We start from the raw sequence: 14,647 nt of genomic DNA, 5'->3' as shown, positions 1-14,647 counted from the left end.
TGAATGCAGCACCAGTCCGTGGCGTGCCCAAGTAGTCATAGTTAAAGAAAGCGAAAAGAAACGGATGGTAATTGACTACAGCCAGACTGTTAATATTTATACCCAGCTGGACGCCTACCCTTTACCCTGCATATCAGAAATGGTCAACCAGATTGCGCAATACCGAGTCTTCTCGACTATCGACCTCAAATCCGCATATCACCAGCTCCCCATTTGGACGGAGGACCGCCCATACACCGCCTTTGAGGCGAACGGGCGCATCTACCATTTTCTCAGAGTGCCCTTCGGGGTAACAAATGGGGTCTCGGCCTTCCAACGTGCGATGGACCGCATGGTTGACGAGAATAAACTACCAGCTACCTACCCCTATCTGGACAATGTCACTATCTGCGGGCACAACCAGCAAGACCACGATCTAAATCTTGCGAGATTATTAAAAATTGCCCTAAAGCTGAATCTAACCTACAATGAAGACAAATGTGTCTTCAACACAACCCGTCTCTGTATCCTCGGCTGTGTGGTGGAAGATGGGGTAATTGGACCGGACCCTGACCGATTACGCACCCTAAAGGAATTGCCCCTGCCACACAATCCCAAAGCTTTAAAAAGGTGCCTGGGATTTTTTTCATATTATGCCCAATGGGTGCCCAATTACTCTGATAAGGCCCGACCCCTCATTAAATCGACATCCTTCCCACTATCAGCTGAAGCTCGGGAGGCTTTCAGCAGTATCAAACAGGACATTGAAAGGGCTGCACTGTGTGCAGTGGATGAAAGCATTCCCCTTCAAGTCGAAAGCGACGCGTCAGACTTTTCCATAGCTGCGACCCTCAATCAGACTGGGAGACCTGTGGCCTTCTTCTCCCGAACCCTTCAGGGACCTGAAATCAGGCACTCTTCTGTCGAGAAGGAGGCACAGGCTATAGTGGAGGCAGTGCGGCACTGGAGACATTACCTAGCCGGCAAACGTTTCACCCTGCTCACCGATCAGCGGGGTTCGGGGTAATATATTACCACTCATGGGGTTCGGGGTAATATATTAGCATGGATAGAGGATTGGTTAATGGACAGAAAGCAGAAAGTAGGGGAAAGCGGGTCTTTTTCAATTTGTCAGGTTTGTAACTAACGATGTGCCGCAAGGATCAGTGTTGGGGCCTCATTTATTTACAATTTGTATTTAATGACCTAGATGAAGGGACAGAATGTAAATTTCCCAGTTTGCTGATGATACAAAGCTAGGTGGGACAGTAAGCTGCGAGGAGAGCACAAAGGGTCTGCAAACAGATAAACTAAATGAGTGAGCAGTAAGGTGGCAGATGGTGTATAATGTAAGGAAATGTGAAGTTATTCACTTTGGTAGGAATAATAGAAAAACAGAATAAATTTTATATGGTGACTAACTTTCAAATGTTGGTGTTCAGAGAGAATTGGTTGTGCTCGTGCAAGAAATAGAGAAAGCTAGCATGTAGGTACAGCAAGCAATAAGGAAGGCAAACGGAATGTTGTCATTTATTGCTAGGGGGATGGAGTAGAAGAATAATGAAGTCTTCCTACAATTGTACAGAGCCTTGTTGAGACCACACCTGGAGTACTGTGTACAATTTTGGTCTCCTTATCTAAGGAATGATATACTTGCCTTGGAGGCGGTAGAACGAAAGTTCACTAGATTAATTCCTGGGATGGGAGGGCTGTCCTATGATGAGAGATTGTGCAGAATGGGCTTACACTCTCTGGAGTTTAAAAGAATGCGAGGTGATCTCATTGAAACATACAAGATTCTGAAGGGGGTTGAAAAGGTGGATGCTGAGAGGTTGTTTCCCTTGTCTGGTGTGTCTAGAACGAGAGGGCATAGTTTCAGGATAAGGTGTAGTCCATTTAAGACAGATGAGGAGGAATTTCTTCTCTCAGAGAGCTGTGGGTCTTTGGAATTCTCTGCCACAGAAGGTTGTGAATGCTGAGTCTTTGAGTATATTCCAAGCTGAAATAGATAGATTTATGGACTCTCGAGGAATCAAGGGATATGCAGATCTGGCAGGAAAGTGGCGTTGATGTCGATGATGTGCAATGACCTTATTGAATTGTGGAGCAAGCTCGAGGGGTCGTATGTCCTTCTCCTGCTCTTATTTCTTATGTTCTTATGTTCCTATATGGAATAATTGAGTAAATAGCTTAGAAGCATTTAAGTGCAAGCTAAATAAGTACATGCGAGAGTACGGAAAAAATTGATATGCTGATAGCTTTATATGAAGTAGGGTTGTAGGTGGCTCGCGTGGAACTTAAACTGCTTGTCCGACATCCATTCCTGGATGAAAAGAAATTTCCTCGCACTAAATATATGGATGACCGAAGTCATTTTCTTCAGTCTCCACCATGAAGATCGTTACCTAGCCTTGGACTCCTTTCCTCGCTCTGGCAAATGTCTGAGGCTAACCTAGACATTTTGCAAACCTGGTGTCATATTTGATCCAGGGATGAGCTTCTGACTACATCAACGCACCACCACTAAGACCGCCTATTTCCACCTCTAGAACGTCCTCGGACCCAACACATCTCCGGCTGAAGCCCTCATCAATGCCTTTCTTACCTCTAGACTTGCCTATTCCAACGCACTCCTGGCCGCTCTCCCACAGTCTACTTGCCTGAGACCTTCCAAAACGCTGCTGCCCCTGTCCTAATTCGCACAAAGCCCCGTGCAGACATTATCCTTATGCTCGCTGACCAACATTGGCTCCCGGTTAAGAAACTCCTCAATTTAAAAATTCTCATCCTTGTTCTCACATCGCTACATGGCCTAGCCCCTCCCTATCTTTGCAATCTCCTCAAGCCCCACAAAACTCTAACATATTTGTGCTTCTCCAATTCCGTCCTCTTGAGCTTCGCTGATTTTAATTTAGCAGCTGTGCCTTCAGCTGTCAAGGCCCTAAGCTCTGGAATTCCCTCCCTAAACCTTTCCTTCTCTCAACTTCTCTTTCCTCCTTAAAGACACTTGTCTCTTTGGTCAAGATTTTGGTTACCTGAACTAATATCTCCCTATATGACTTGGTGTCAATACTTGTTTGATAACCCTCCTGTGAAGAGCGTTGGGAAGCTTTAATATGTTAAAGGCTCTATAAAAATCAAGTTGCTGTTGTTAAGTGTAAGGTTACCACTAGTACCGTAGATTCAGCATCATCGCTGATGTAAGTGTAGGGACCCATGAGTAAAGGACGAGCTCCAAATCAATATTATAAGTCTAGGGGCAACACTCATACCGGAGGAGCAGGTACACTTCTAGTGTATGTGTACGGTACCACAGGTACTGAAGGAGCACGCTCACTACAATGTAAATGTAGTAGGAGTACCACTAGTACCGGAGGATCACTATTATCTCTCGTGTAATTGTAGGGGTACCACTAATACAGGAGTAACATGCTAGCGCCTAGTATAATTGTAGCGGTACTACTTGTGCTGGAGGAGCACGGCTTCCTCTCATGTTAGTGTAGTGGTACCACTAGTGTAGGTGGAGCACGGCCAACATTAGTGTAGGAGGAGCACGGTCAAGACTATTGTTAGTGTCGGGGTACCACGAGTGTAGGATGGGCACTGTCAATGCTAGTGTTAGTGTAGGGGCACCACGAGTGTTCGAGGAGCATGGTCAATACTAGTGTTAGTGTAGGGGTAACACTATTTTAAGGGTAACACTACTGAAGGATGTGCATGATCAGCGCTAGTGTTATTTTAGGGGTACCATGAGTGTAGGATGTGCATGATTAATACTAGTCTAACTGTAGGGGTAACACTAGTGTAGGATGTGAATGGTCAACACTAGCACTTGGTTATCACGAGTGTAGGATGAACACGGTCAATACTAGTGTTATTGTTGGTGTACCACGAGTGTAATTGTATTGATACGACTATTTCTGGAGCAGCATGTACCAATCAAGTGTAAATGTATGATTACCTCTAGTGTAAGGGTACCGATACCACTAGGACAGGGGGAGCCCGTTCACCTCTGGTGTAATTGTCAGGATACCACTAGTACTGGAGGAGCATGGACAATGTACGTGTAAGTGTAAGCGTATCACTAGTACAGGAGGTAAATGCTCATCTCTACAATAAGCGTATGTATAACATGTACCAGAAGAGCTATGTCACAGATAGTGTCAGTGTCAGTTACCTGAGGAGCACGGTCACATATAGTGCAAGTGCCAAATTTCAGCAGCACGTTCACATTATGTGTATGTTTTGGGGACGACAAGTACGGGAGGAGTACTGTTACATCTGGTGTAAATGTAGGGATACCACTAGAAGCGAAGGAGCACTGTCAATCCTAATGTAAATGTAGGGGTACCACTGGAAAGAGAGGAGCACGGCCACCTCTAGTTTAATTTCAATGATACCATCATTACTAGAGGAGCACGGTCACCTTGAGTGCAAGTGTAGGGTGCCCATAGTAACGGAGATAAAAAGTCATATCTAGTGTTAGTGTAGGTGTACCACTAGTGCCAGAGGACAAGTTTCACCATTGGTGTAACTTTAGCGATACCATTTTTACCAAAGGAACTAGCACAAATCTAGTATATGTGTAGGATTAGCTCTGGGACAGGAGGGGCACTATCACATCCAGTCTAAGTGTAGGGGCAGCACTGGGACAGGAATGACACAGTCACATCTAATGTCGGAGTAGGGGTACCACTGTACAGGAGGAGCACACGAACATCTAGTGTATGGGGCGGATTTCCACTAGTACTGGAGGAGAACTGTCAGTAGTAGTGTTAGTTTAGTGCTACCACTATTACCATAGCAGCACGTTCAAATCTAGTAATGTACTAGATCCTGAGGAGCACGGACACATCCAGTGTAAGTTAACGATGGCTTCAGTACAAGATACGCAAGATCATGCAAATCCATTGGCAGCATAGGCGCACCAACATCAGTGTTCTCGCTCAGGCCAACATCCCCAGCATCGAAACTTTGACCACGCTCAATCAGCTCCGCTGGACGGGTCAGATCGTCTGCATGCCCGATATGAGACTCCCAAAACAAGTGCTCTACTCGGAGCTCCGAAACGGCAAGGGAGCACCAGGTGGGCAGAGGCAAAGCTTCAAGGGCACCCTCAAAGCCTCCTTGAAGAAGGGCAACATCCCCACCGACACCTGTAAATCTCTGGCCCAAGACCGTGCAAAGTGGAAGAGAAGCATCCGGGAAGGTGCCGAGTACCTTGAGACTCTTCACTGGGGGCAAGTGGAAGCCAAGTGCAAAAAACGGAAGGAGCGCACATCAACCCAAGCACACCACCCACCCGACCCTTCAACCACCGTCCGTCCCATCTGTGATGGAGACTGTAGGTTCCGTATTGGACTCATCAGTCACCTGAGAACGCATTTTTAATGTGGAAGCAAGTCATCTTCGGTTCCGACGGCATGCCTAAGCGAAGGAGAAGAACGATGCCTTTATTGCAGGAGGAGTACTGTCACCTCTAACCTAAATGTAGGGTATCACTAGTACTGGAGAAGCAGTGTCACCTCTGAAGCTGCCAGACTTTGTTCATCACCTGTATTGCAGGGTTTGTTTCACTGCCTGTTCTGGAGGAGTTGGTGCACTAGGAATGAATCAATGGCCGTGTCATGGCGAATGTTGCCTGGGAGCTGCATTCACCAGGCCTGTAGCATTGGATCGGCACCATTACTGGGAGATCGCACTTCCTACTCGGAAGCAATGTTTTAATTTTGATTTTTTAACTGTCCAATACCAAGTTCACATAGTTCTCTTACTGTGACGTATCAAATAAAAAACAATTTACCTGAGTCCAGTTCTTCAATGACTGTAAATAATGCTAATTATAATTTAACCTGATTGCCTCGCTGGAGGATTGATGTGTGGATAAATATAGGTTCCCTTCCATTGCCTCAGCCGTGCGCCAGTCAGAGTCCTTTAGCTCCTACAGAATTCATCCATTCTCACATAAAATGGGGCGACCAAGTATTCTGCTGATCAAAGAGATTAACTACCCGAATCTCACAGCCGTCAGTTTCCACGTGAGCCATTGTAACCTGTTTTTTTGTTAATTGGCGTTAATTGTATTCATGTACATAACAGCCTGTTTTGACATTGTACTGAGTTTTGTAGATGTCAGCATTTCACTAAATCCGATAACCTCACTGATCTTATAATGTTCTTTGAATCTTCAGCACAAGGATTTTAGCGGATTTCCAGACCGTCTTTCACCCCGTGCGGAGTGAGCGCTGCAGCAGCTCATTAAAATGTGTGGGTCGCTCTCCCAGGAACTGATTCCAATACTAATCCTGTTCTCACACTGCTCCCTGTTGCTTATCACAGTGACTGGAGTGAAATTCCCTACACAGGTATCTCCATATATATTTCAATCAGACACGGGAACATTATTTCTCTCCTTTCTCTTTCTTACAGCGAACTTGGTGAAAATTGTGATACTCTCCCGAAGAAACTGCGGCCTTTCCAAGTGCATCTCGGTCTACATGGTGGCCATGGCAACAGCAGATCTGCTGATCTTGATCATCAATGTAATAGTGTATCATAATTTCAGCTATCACTTTCCACTTTCATTCCTGTTCCAAACAACGGTGTGTAATTTCATTCTATACATGATTGTTGTCACCCTCGATTCGTCTGTTTGGATCACCATCGCCTTCACATTTGATCGATTTGTAATTATCTTCTGCCTGATGTTTAAAAGAATGTATTGCACCGAGAGAACTGCGGCCGCGGTTATAACAGCGTTCACGTTCGTAATCTTTTTAAAGGACATCCCCATTTACTTTGTAGTTGAACCTGAACAAATAATTAACAAGGTGCAGTGGGGCTGTAGGTAAAGTGTGGCATTCGTTACCTCACCACTAGGTGTAGCGTGCGTCTGGTTTAAAAACGCCTGGTTAGTTTGGCATCCTTTTACATTAATTGCCTGGTTAAATCTTTTGACAGTCATATGTAGTTTATTTGCCAGTAGAGTCCGCAGGGGACTCCGCGGCCACAGCATTGAAAATCAAAGTGATCCAGAGATGGAGAACCGAAGGAAATCCATGATTTTACTGTTCACTGTATCGGGCAGTTTTATGCTGTTGCGGCTGACAGCTGTCCTGAGTTTGGTAACTACCAGACTAACAAACCCCACTCATTACCGAGGTGACTGCACAGACCCTGGCTATATTGTCACTGAAACCGGAACAATGTTGATGTTTTTATGTTGGTTTTAAAACCCTTGCATTTATGCAGCGACCCAAAGGAAATTCAGGAAAGATTATTGATATTCTCTCTCAATCTGTCTCCCAAACAAAGTTGTAAAGGAATGTGAAATAAATGACTTTTCATAAAGTTATTCATTCTTACAATTGATACAAGTGATCTGTTAAAACACTGCCACAAATTCAGCTAAAATACAACTAATATTCAGTATTCTGTGGAACACTCTTTGTTCCAGTTCTACTCGGGTCCCCTCCCGCACCTCTTGTTCCGGTACATTGATGACTGTATCGGTGCCATTTTCTGCTCTCGCCCTGAACAAGACAATTTCATTCACTTTGCCTCCAATTTCCACCGTTCCCTCACCACTCCCTCTATAGGCTATGGACCAAATGCTGGAAAATGGGATTAGACTGGACAGGGATTGATGGACGGCGCAGACACGATGGGCCGAAGGGCCTCTTTCTGTGCTGTAAAACTCTATGACTCTAAAACTCCATGACTCTATGACCTTCACTTGGTTCATCGCCGAACCTTCCCTTCCCTTTTTCAACTTCTCCGTCTCCATCTCTGAGGATAGGTTATTGACCAACATTCACTAAAAGCCCACTGACTCCCACAGCTACCTGGACTACACTTCCTCCCACCCCACCTCCATTAAGGACTCTATTCCATTCTCCCAGTATCTCAGCCTCTGCCGCATCTGCTCCGATGATGCCAGCTTCCACACCAGTGCTTCCGACATGTCTTCATTTTTCCTCAACTGAGGATTTCCCTCTACAGTGTTTGACATGGCCCTGGACCGTGTCCGTTCTATCTCACGCACTTCTCTCCTCACCCCTGCCCATCCCTCCTGGAACCACGATAGGGTTCCCCTTTCACCCCACCAGCCGCGACATTCAATTGATCATCCTCCGCCATTTCCGTCACCTCCAACGTGATCCCACCACCAAATGCATCTTCCCCTCCCCTCCCCTTTCAGCATTCCACAGGGACCGCTCCCTCCGTGGCACCATAGTCCACGACACTATCACCCCTTCCCCTTTGCCTGGCACCTTCCGGTGCAAGCACAGGAGATGCAACACATGCCCTTATACCTCCACCCTTCCCACTGTCCTGGGTCCCAAAACGCCTTCCAGGTGAAACAGCGATTTACCTGTACTTATTGCAATCTAGTATACTGTTTTTTCTGCTCACAATGTGGTCTCCTCTACATTGGCAATTCGAAGCACCTCCATTCAGTCCGTAAGGGTGACCCCGAGCTTCTGGTCACCCGTCATTTCAATTCACCGCTCCATTCCCACTCAGACCTCAACGTCCTTGGTCTCTTGCATTATTCCATGGAAGCTCAATGTAAGCTTGAGGAAAAGCACCTCATCTTCTGATTAGGCACTTTACAGCCTTGCGGCCTCAATATAGAGTTCAACAATTTCAGATCATATCCTCGGCCCCTTTCATATTTTAACATATTTTTTCTCCACAATTTTGGTTTATGCCCTGTCCTTTTCTTCTCTCTCCCACATGACAGCTGTCTATCATTCTGCCAGCGCATTTTAAACTTCATCTAGAGCCATCCTTTGTCTCTTTACTTCTCCTATTACCATCTCGACTCACCTTGAATATCTCTTAATGTCTCCTCACCCCTCCAAGATCTTCCCTTTTGTTCTTTCATCCCCTTCCCCATTTGCCAGCCCCCAAACTTGCTTCTTAACCTGTTTCATTACCTGCTTATTTCTCAGTCCTGTCGAAGGGTCTTCGACCTGAATCGTTGATTCTGTTTCTCTCACTCCATGGATGTTGCCTGGCCTGCTGAGTTTTTCCAGCACTTTCTGTTGTTATTTCAGTATCCTGTATTTGGATGAACATTTGCGGACGGTCAGAAAGAATCTTTGGTAATTACCACCTTATTATGCGGTTACAGATTGTTCAAAATAATAATTGACAAATACCAGAAACTTTGAATCAGTTACAAATTGTTCATCAGTGACCCCGACTGATTGTGGGAGAAAGGCCAAAGATTGGGAGCAGAATCTCAATGGGAACGAGCTGAAAGATGTGGATAGACAGCGAGCAATAGTGATCCAAATATTCAATTCCAGGAAGGTTCATGAACAAACCAACATGAATTACTGTTTTATAGACAGGGACATTAACCACAATAATAAACAAGTGACAGTGAATCTTTAAAAATGTCAGTGAGGCCACCGTTACAAAACTAGGTTCAGATTCAGTATCTCATTGTGGAAAGGCCATTAAATCCACAGAGAGTGGGCTGTTTTGATACATGAGGATGGTGCCATGGATCAGATCTATACTGGTGATGAGGATCAAGATATTAGGACTATTTGCACTGGAGCAGCGAAAGATAAGAGGAGGTTTAATAGAGATTCTAAAACATTATCCACAGTTTCGTCAGAGTGAAGGGGGAGAGATTACTCCATCTTGTTGGGGAGCGAGCAATAAAGGGTGATCGACTTAAAATGGTCACAAAGGAAATGAGGAGAGAGGCTGGAAGAAACATCTTTATGCAAAGTGTGCTGGTGCATGGAATGTTTTACCTCACAGAATAGTTAGTATAAGTTAGGTGAACATTTGAAAATGAGAACATAATTGTCTGTGGATGGATAGGAGGACAGTGTGGAAAGTTTTTCATTGCTGTCTCAAACAACCCATTACAGAAAGAATGGAACAAATTACTGATACACGCCCTGTAAATTCCTGTGCTTTTATAGGTTTATCTCTGTTGGTATCATTTTCATTTTTTTAAATACACTCATCGCCGTAGAGCTTCTATTGAACAAAAAATTATAAATAAACTGATACCAAGGAAGATCCCAGAGGTTCAAAAGTCATCCGTCCCTTACAGGTTCCCATTTGTCGATAACCTACGTTGATTTTGTAATTAGCTGTCTGTGCAGTGCCAGATCTCCCACATCATCCCATAATTCCTCACCGTTTCTGGATGTGGAACCTTGTCTGCTGCTTCATTAAAATCCGACTGGGTCATTCCAGCTGCATTTCCCCTGCCCTACAGGCCATTGCTGTGTTTCAGAAATCCAGCAGGTTAGTTACAGATGATACATCATTCGTTAACTCAATATAATTCACTTTTCCGTTTCTCCTTTACCAGGTGCTCACCCAATGGGTCACTCATGGCCTCATTTTAAACACTGTGATTATTTCTACCGCTGTCGGACCACCAGGAATCTGCTCTAACTGAGGAAACTTGCAAAAGTGCCAGTAAACATTCACTCCTGTCAGTTCCCATTCCTTTACCTTGCGGTATCTGGGTCCTTGGATTTCAGATTTTCATTTTATGTAGTTGAACACTGTAACTATATTTCACAACCCATTGCTCTCTGTCGCTCATACAAGCCATCCTTCAATGATTCAGTTGTGTTCTACTTCCAATATTTACCAAAAAGCCTTGGCTACTCCTTAATATCGACCTGCTTGATTTTTGGATAGTTAAAAAGCTTTTACTTGATCCTTAATATTGCTCCCTGCATAATGATTTCTACCATGGTGTCTCCTATTTTCTTATAAATGGATAAATACATTTTAATTCCACACTCACTAACACTTCATAATTACAGTCCGCTTGTCTACTCCAGCGCTGGGACATCCAGACCTGCACCACGGCTGGAGTCTCACACGCACAGCGGGCGGATTATCGGATAATTACGGAAGGGCTTCCTTAGCTTTCAATCCTAAAAACAATAGGACATAAGAAATAGGAGCAGGAGTAGATCATTTGGCACTTTGAGCCTGCTCCGCCATTCATTAAGATCATGGCTGATCTCTACCTCATCTCCACTTTCATAAGCTATCTTCATCTTCATTAATGCCATTAATATTCAAAAATCTAACGACATCTGTCTTGAATACTCTCAAAGACTGAGCCTCCACAGCCATCTGGGGTAGAGAATTCCAAAGTTTCACCACCCTCTGAGTGAAGAAACTTCTCATCCCTGTCCTAAATGGCCGACCCTTTATTATGAGACTGTGAAATCTGGTTCTAAACATCCTTCCTGCATCTACCCTGTCAAGCCCTGTAAGAATTTTGTATGTTTCAAATGAGATCACTTCTCATTCTCCTTATCTCGAGAGAATATAGGCCTAGTCTAATCAATCTCTCCTCATAGGACAATCCCCCCTCCCTATAACCAGTTTGCTGAACATCCGTTGCACTCCTTCTGTGGCAAATACATCCTTCATTAGGTGAGGAGACCAAAACTTTACACTATAGTCCAGGTCTGGTCTCACCAGGGCCCTTTATAATTGCAGGAAGACATCTTTAGTCTTATAATCATCATAAGGTCAAAAGTGGGGATTTTCGCTGATGATTGCACACTGTTCAGCAGTCCGTGTCCATATGCAGCAAGACCTGGACAACATTCAGACTTGGGCTGACAAGTGGCAAGTAACATTTGCACCACACAAGTGCCAGGCAATGACCATCTCCAACAAGCTAGACTCTAACCATCTCCCCTTCACATTCAATGGCATTACCATCGCTGAATCCCCAACTATCAACTTCCTGGGGGTTACCATTGATCAGAAACTGAACTGGACCAGCCATATAAAATTGTGTCTACAAGAGCAGGCCAGAGGCTGGGAATTCTATGGCGAGTGTCTCACCTCCTGACTCCCCAAAGCCTTTCCACCATCTACACGGCACAAGTCAGGAGTGTGATGGAATACTCTCCACTTGTCTGGATGAAGGGGAGCACGGTGGCATAGTGGTTAGCACTGTTGCCTCACAGCGCCAGGGACCCGGGTTCGAATCCAGCCTCGGGTGACTGTCTGTGTGGAGTTTGCACATTCTCCCCGTGTTTGCGTGGGTTTCCTCCGGGTGCTCCGGTTTCCTCCCACAGTCCAAAGATGTGCGGGTTAGGTTGATTGGCTATGATAAATTGACCCTTAGTGTTAGGGGGATTAAATACGTGGGGTTACGGGGATAGGGTGGGATATGTGTTGGTGTAGGGGTTACGGGGATCGGGTGGGATATGTGTCGGTGCAGGCTCGATGGGCCGAAATGGCCTCTATCTGCACTGTGGGGTTTCTGTGATTTCTGTGATTTCTGTGAATGCAGCTCCAACAACACTCAAGAAGCTCGACACCATTCAGGATAAAGCAGCCCGCTTGATTGGCACTCCATCCACCTTCAACATTGACTCCCTCCACCACTGGCGCACTGTGGCTGCAGTGTGTACCATCGAAAAGATGAACTGTAGCAACTCACCAAAGCTCCTTCAACAGCACCTTCCAAACCTGCGACCTCTAACACTTAGAAGGACATGGGCAGCAGATGCATGGCAACATCACCACCTACAAGTTCCCCTCCAAGCCACACACCATCCTGACTTGGACCTGTATCGCCGTTCCTTCACTGTCACTGGGCCAAAATCCTGGAACTCCCGTCCTAACAGCATTGTGGGTTTACCTACACCATATGGACCGCAGCAGTTCAAGAAGGCAGCTCACCACCATCGTCTCAAGGGAAATTAGGGATGGGCACTAAATGCAGGCCTAGCCAGCCAGCGACGCCCACATCCCATCAATGAATTAAAAAAAAATACTCAAATCCTCTTGTAAAAAAGGCCAACACACCTTCTGCTTTCCTAATTGCCTGCTGCACCTGCATGTTTGATTTCAGTGATTCGTGTACAAGGATACCTAGCTCCCTGTGTACCCCAACATTTCTCAATCTCACACCATTTAAAAAATACTCTGCTTTTCTCTTTTTCCTACAAAAGTGAATAACTTAACATTTCTCGACATTATATTCCATTTGCCATGTTCTTACCCATTCACTTCGCCTGCCTGTATGCCCTTGATGCCTCTTTGCATCCTCCTCACAACTTACATTCCCACCTAGCTTTGTATCATCAGTAAACTTTGATATATTACATTTGGTCCCCTCATCCAAGTAATTGATATAGATTGTGAATAGCTGCGGCCCAAGCACTGATCCTTTCGGCACCCCACTGGTTATGGCCTGCAAACCCGAAAATGACCTGTTGCAGTCACGTTAACCAATCCTCAATTCATGCTAGTATGTTACCCCCATCCCATGAGTCCTAATTTTGTTGAATAACCTCTTTTGTGGCACGACTGCTTTCTGAAAATCCAAATACACCACGTCACTGGAGCCCCCTTATCTATTCTGCTACGAAAAAACTCTAACACATTTGTAAAAGACGATTTCCCTTTCATAAATCTGTGATGACTTTGCCCAACCCTATTATTATTTTCTAAGTGCCCTGTTACCACGTCCTTAATGATAGATTCTAACATTTTCACTGCTGCTGATGACAGGCTAACTGGTCTGTAGTTCCCCATTTTCTCTCTCCCTCCTTTCTTAACTTATGGGGTTATATTTGCTACCTTCCAATCCACAGAACCTATCTAGAATCTACGGAATATTGGAAAATTACAAACAATGCGTTCACTATCTCTATAGCCAACTCTTTCGAAGCCCTAGAATGCAGGCCCTCAGATCCAAGGGATTTATCGGCGTTCAGTCCCATTAATTACTCCAGTGATACTTTTTTTTACTAATCCTAATGGGCCAGAAATTCGGGTCAGAGGCTGCCCGCCAGTGCAAGCCCCCAACCTGCACTTACCCAGTGTGCCAGCCATTGTGCTGTGGGCCCGCATGGGTTTCCGATCCTAAGTCTCCTCCAACTGCCGGTGCACAGTGCTAGCATATCCCAGGGGCGCAGTTAGTTCAAAGCATCCCCTGGGATTACGTGGGCCATGGAGAGCCAATCGTAGCAGTGAATCACTATTCATAGATTTGACAGGAAGACCTGTCAAATCTATTAAATAGAGATCAGCCCCAAAACATAACTAAAACTTCAAATATTTTTTTTTTAAATCACATTTTTAAAATAACTATAAATGACATAAAATAACTATTTTAAACAATAATTTAAATTGTTGAAAAATTTAATTACGTTTTTTCTAACGGTACTAAAATGAACTTGCCTTTCTTAAAAGTACTTAAAAATAATAAACCAATGGAAAAAATGTTTTCATTTTACTTAATTCACCACTTACCTTCTTAAAAGCAGGCATTGCGGCTGCTTTTTAAAAGCGTAGCTGTTGGAGACTTACCCTCTCGGACAAACCTGTAAAAAAAACATAAGTTCCAGGCGTACGCGCGGCCTCTCCGGCACACATGTTCGACCTGTGAACCCCTTCCTTCAAGGGAATGGAAGCTCCGGTTTCCCGCATATGTACAGTGCATGCAAGAAACTGGCAATTTTGTTGGGCCTACGCGTGAGTACGCAGTGCATACTCATCCGTGGGGACCCGAATTTCTTGCCCAATATCTTTCCATTCCTCATTCTCACTGGAACTTTCTTTGTCCACTATTTCCAGGAAGTTTTTTGCGTTTTCTTCTGTGAAGACAGGCAAAAAGTATTTGTCTAATTTCTCTGCC

The sequence above is a fragment of the Somniosus microcephalus genome, unplaced genomic scaffold, assembly GCF_052327205.1.
Source record: "Somniosus microcephalus isolate GS21.2 unplaced genomic scaffold, FLI_Smic_1.0 unresolved_chr2, whole genome shotgun sequence".
In the NCBI taxonomy this organism is placed as follows: Eukaryota; Metazoa; Chordata; class Chondrichthyes; order Squaliformes; family Somniosidae; genus Somniosus; species Somniosus microcephalus.
This window is presented reverse-complemented; position numbering follows the sequence as displayed.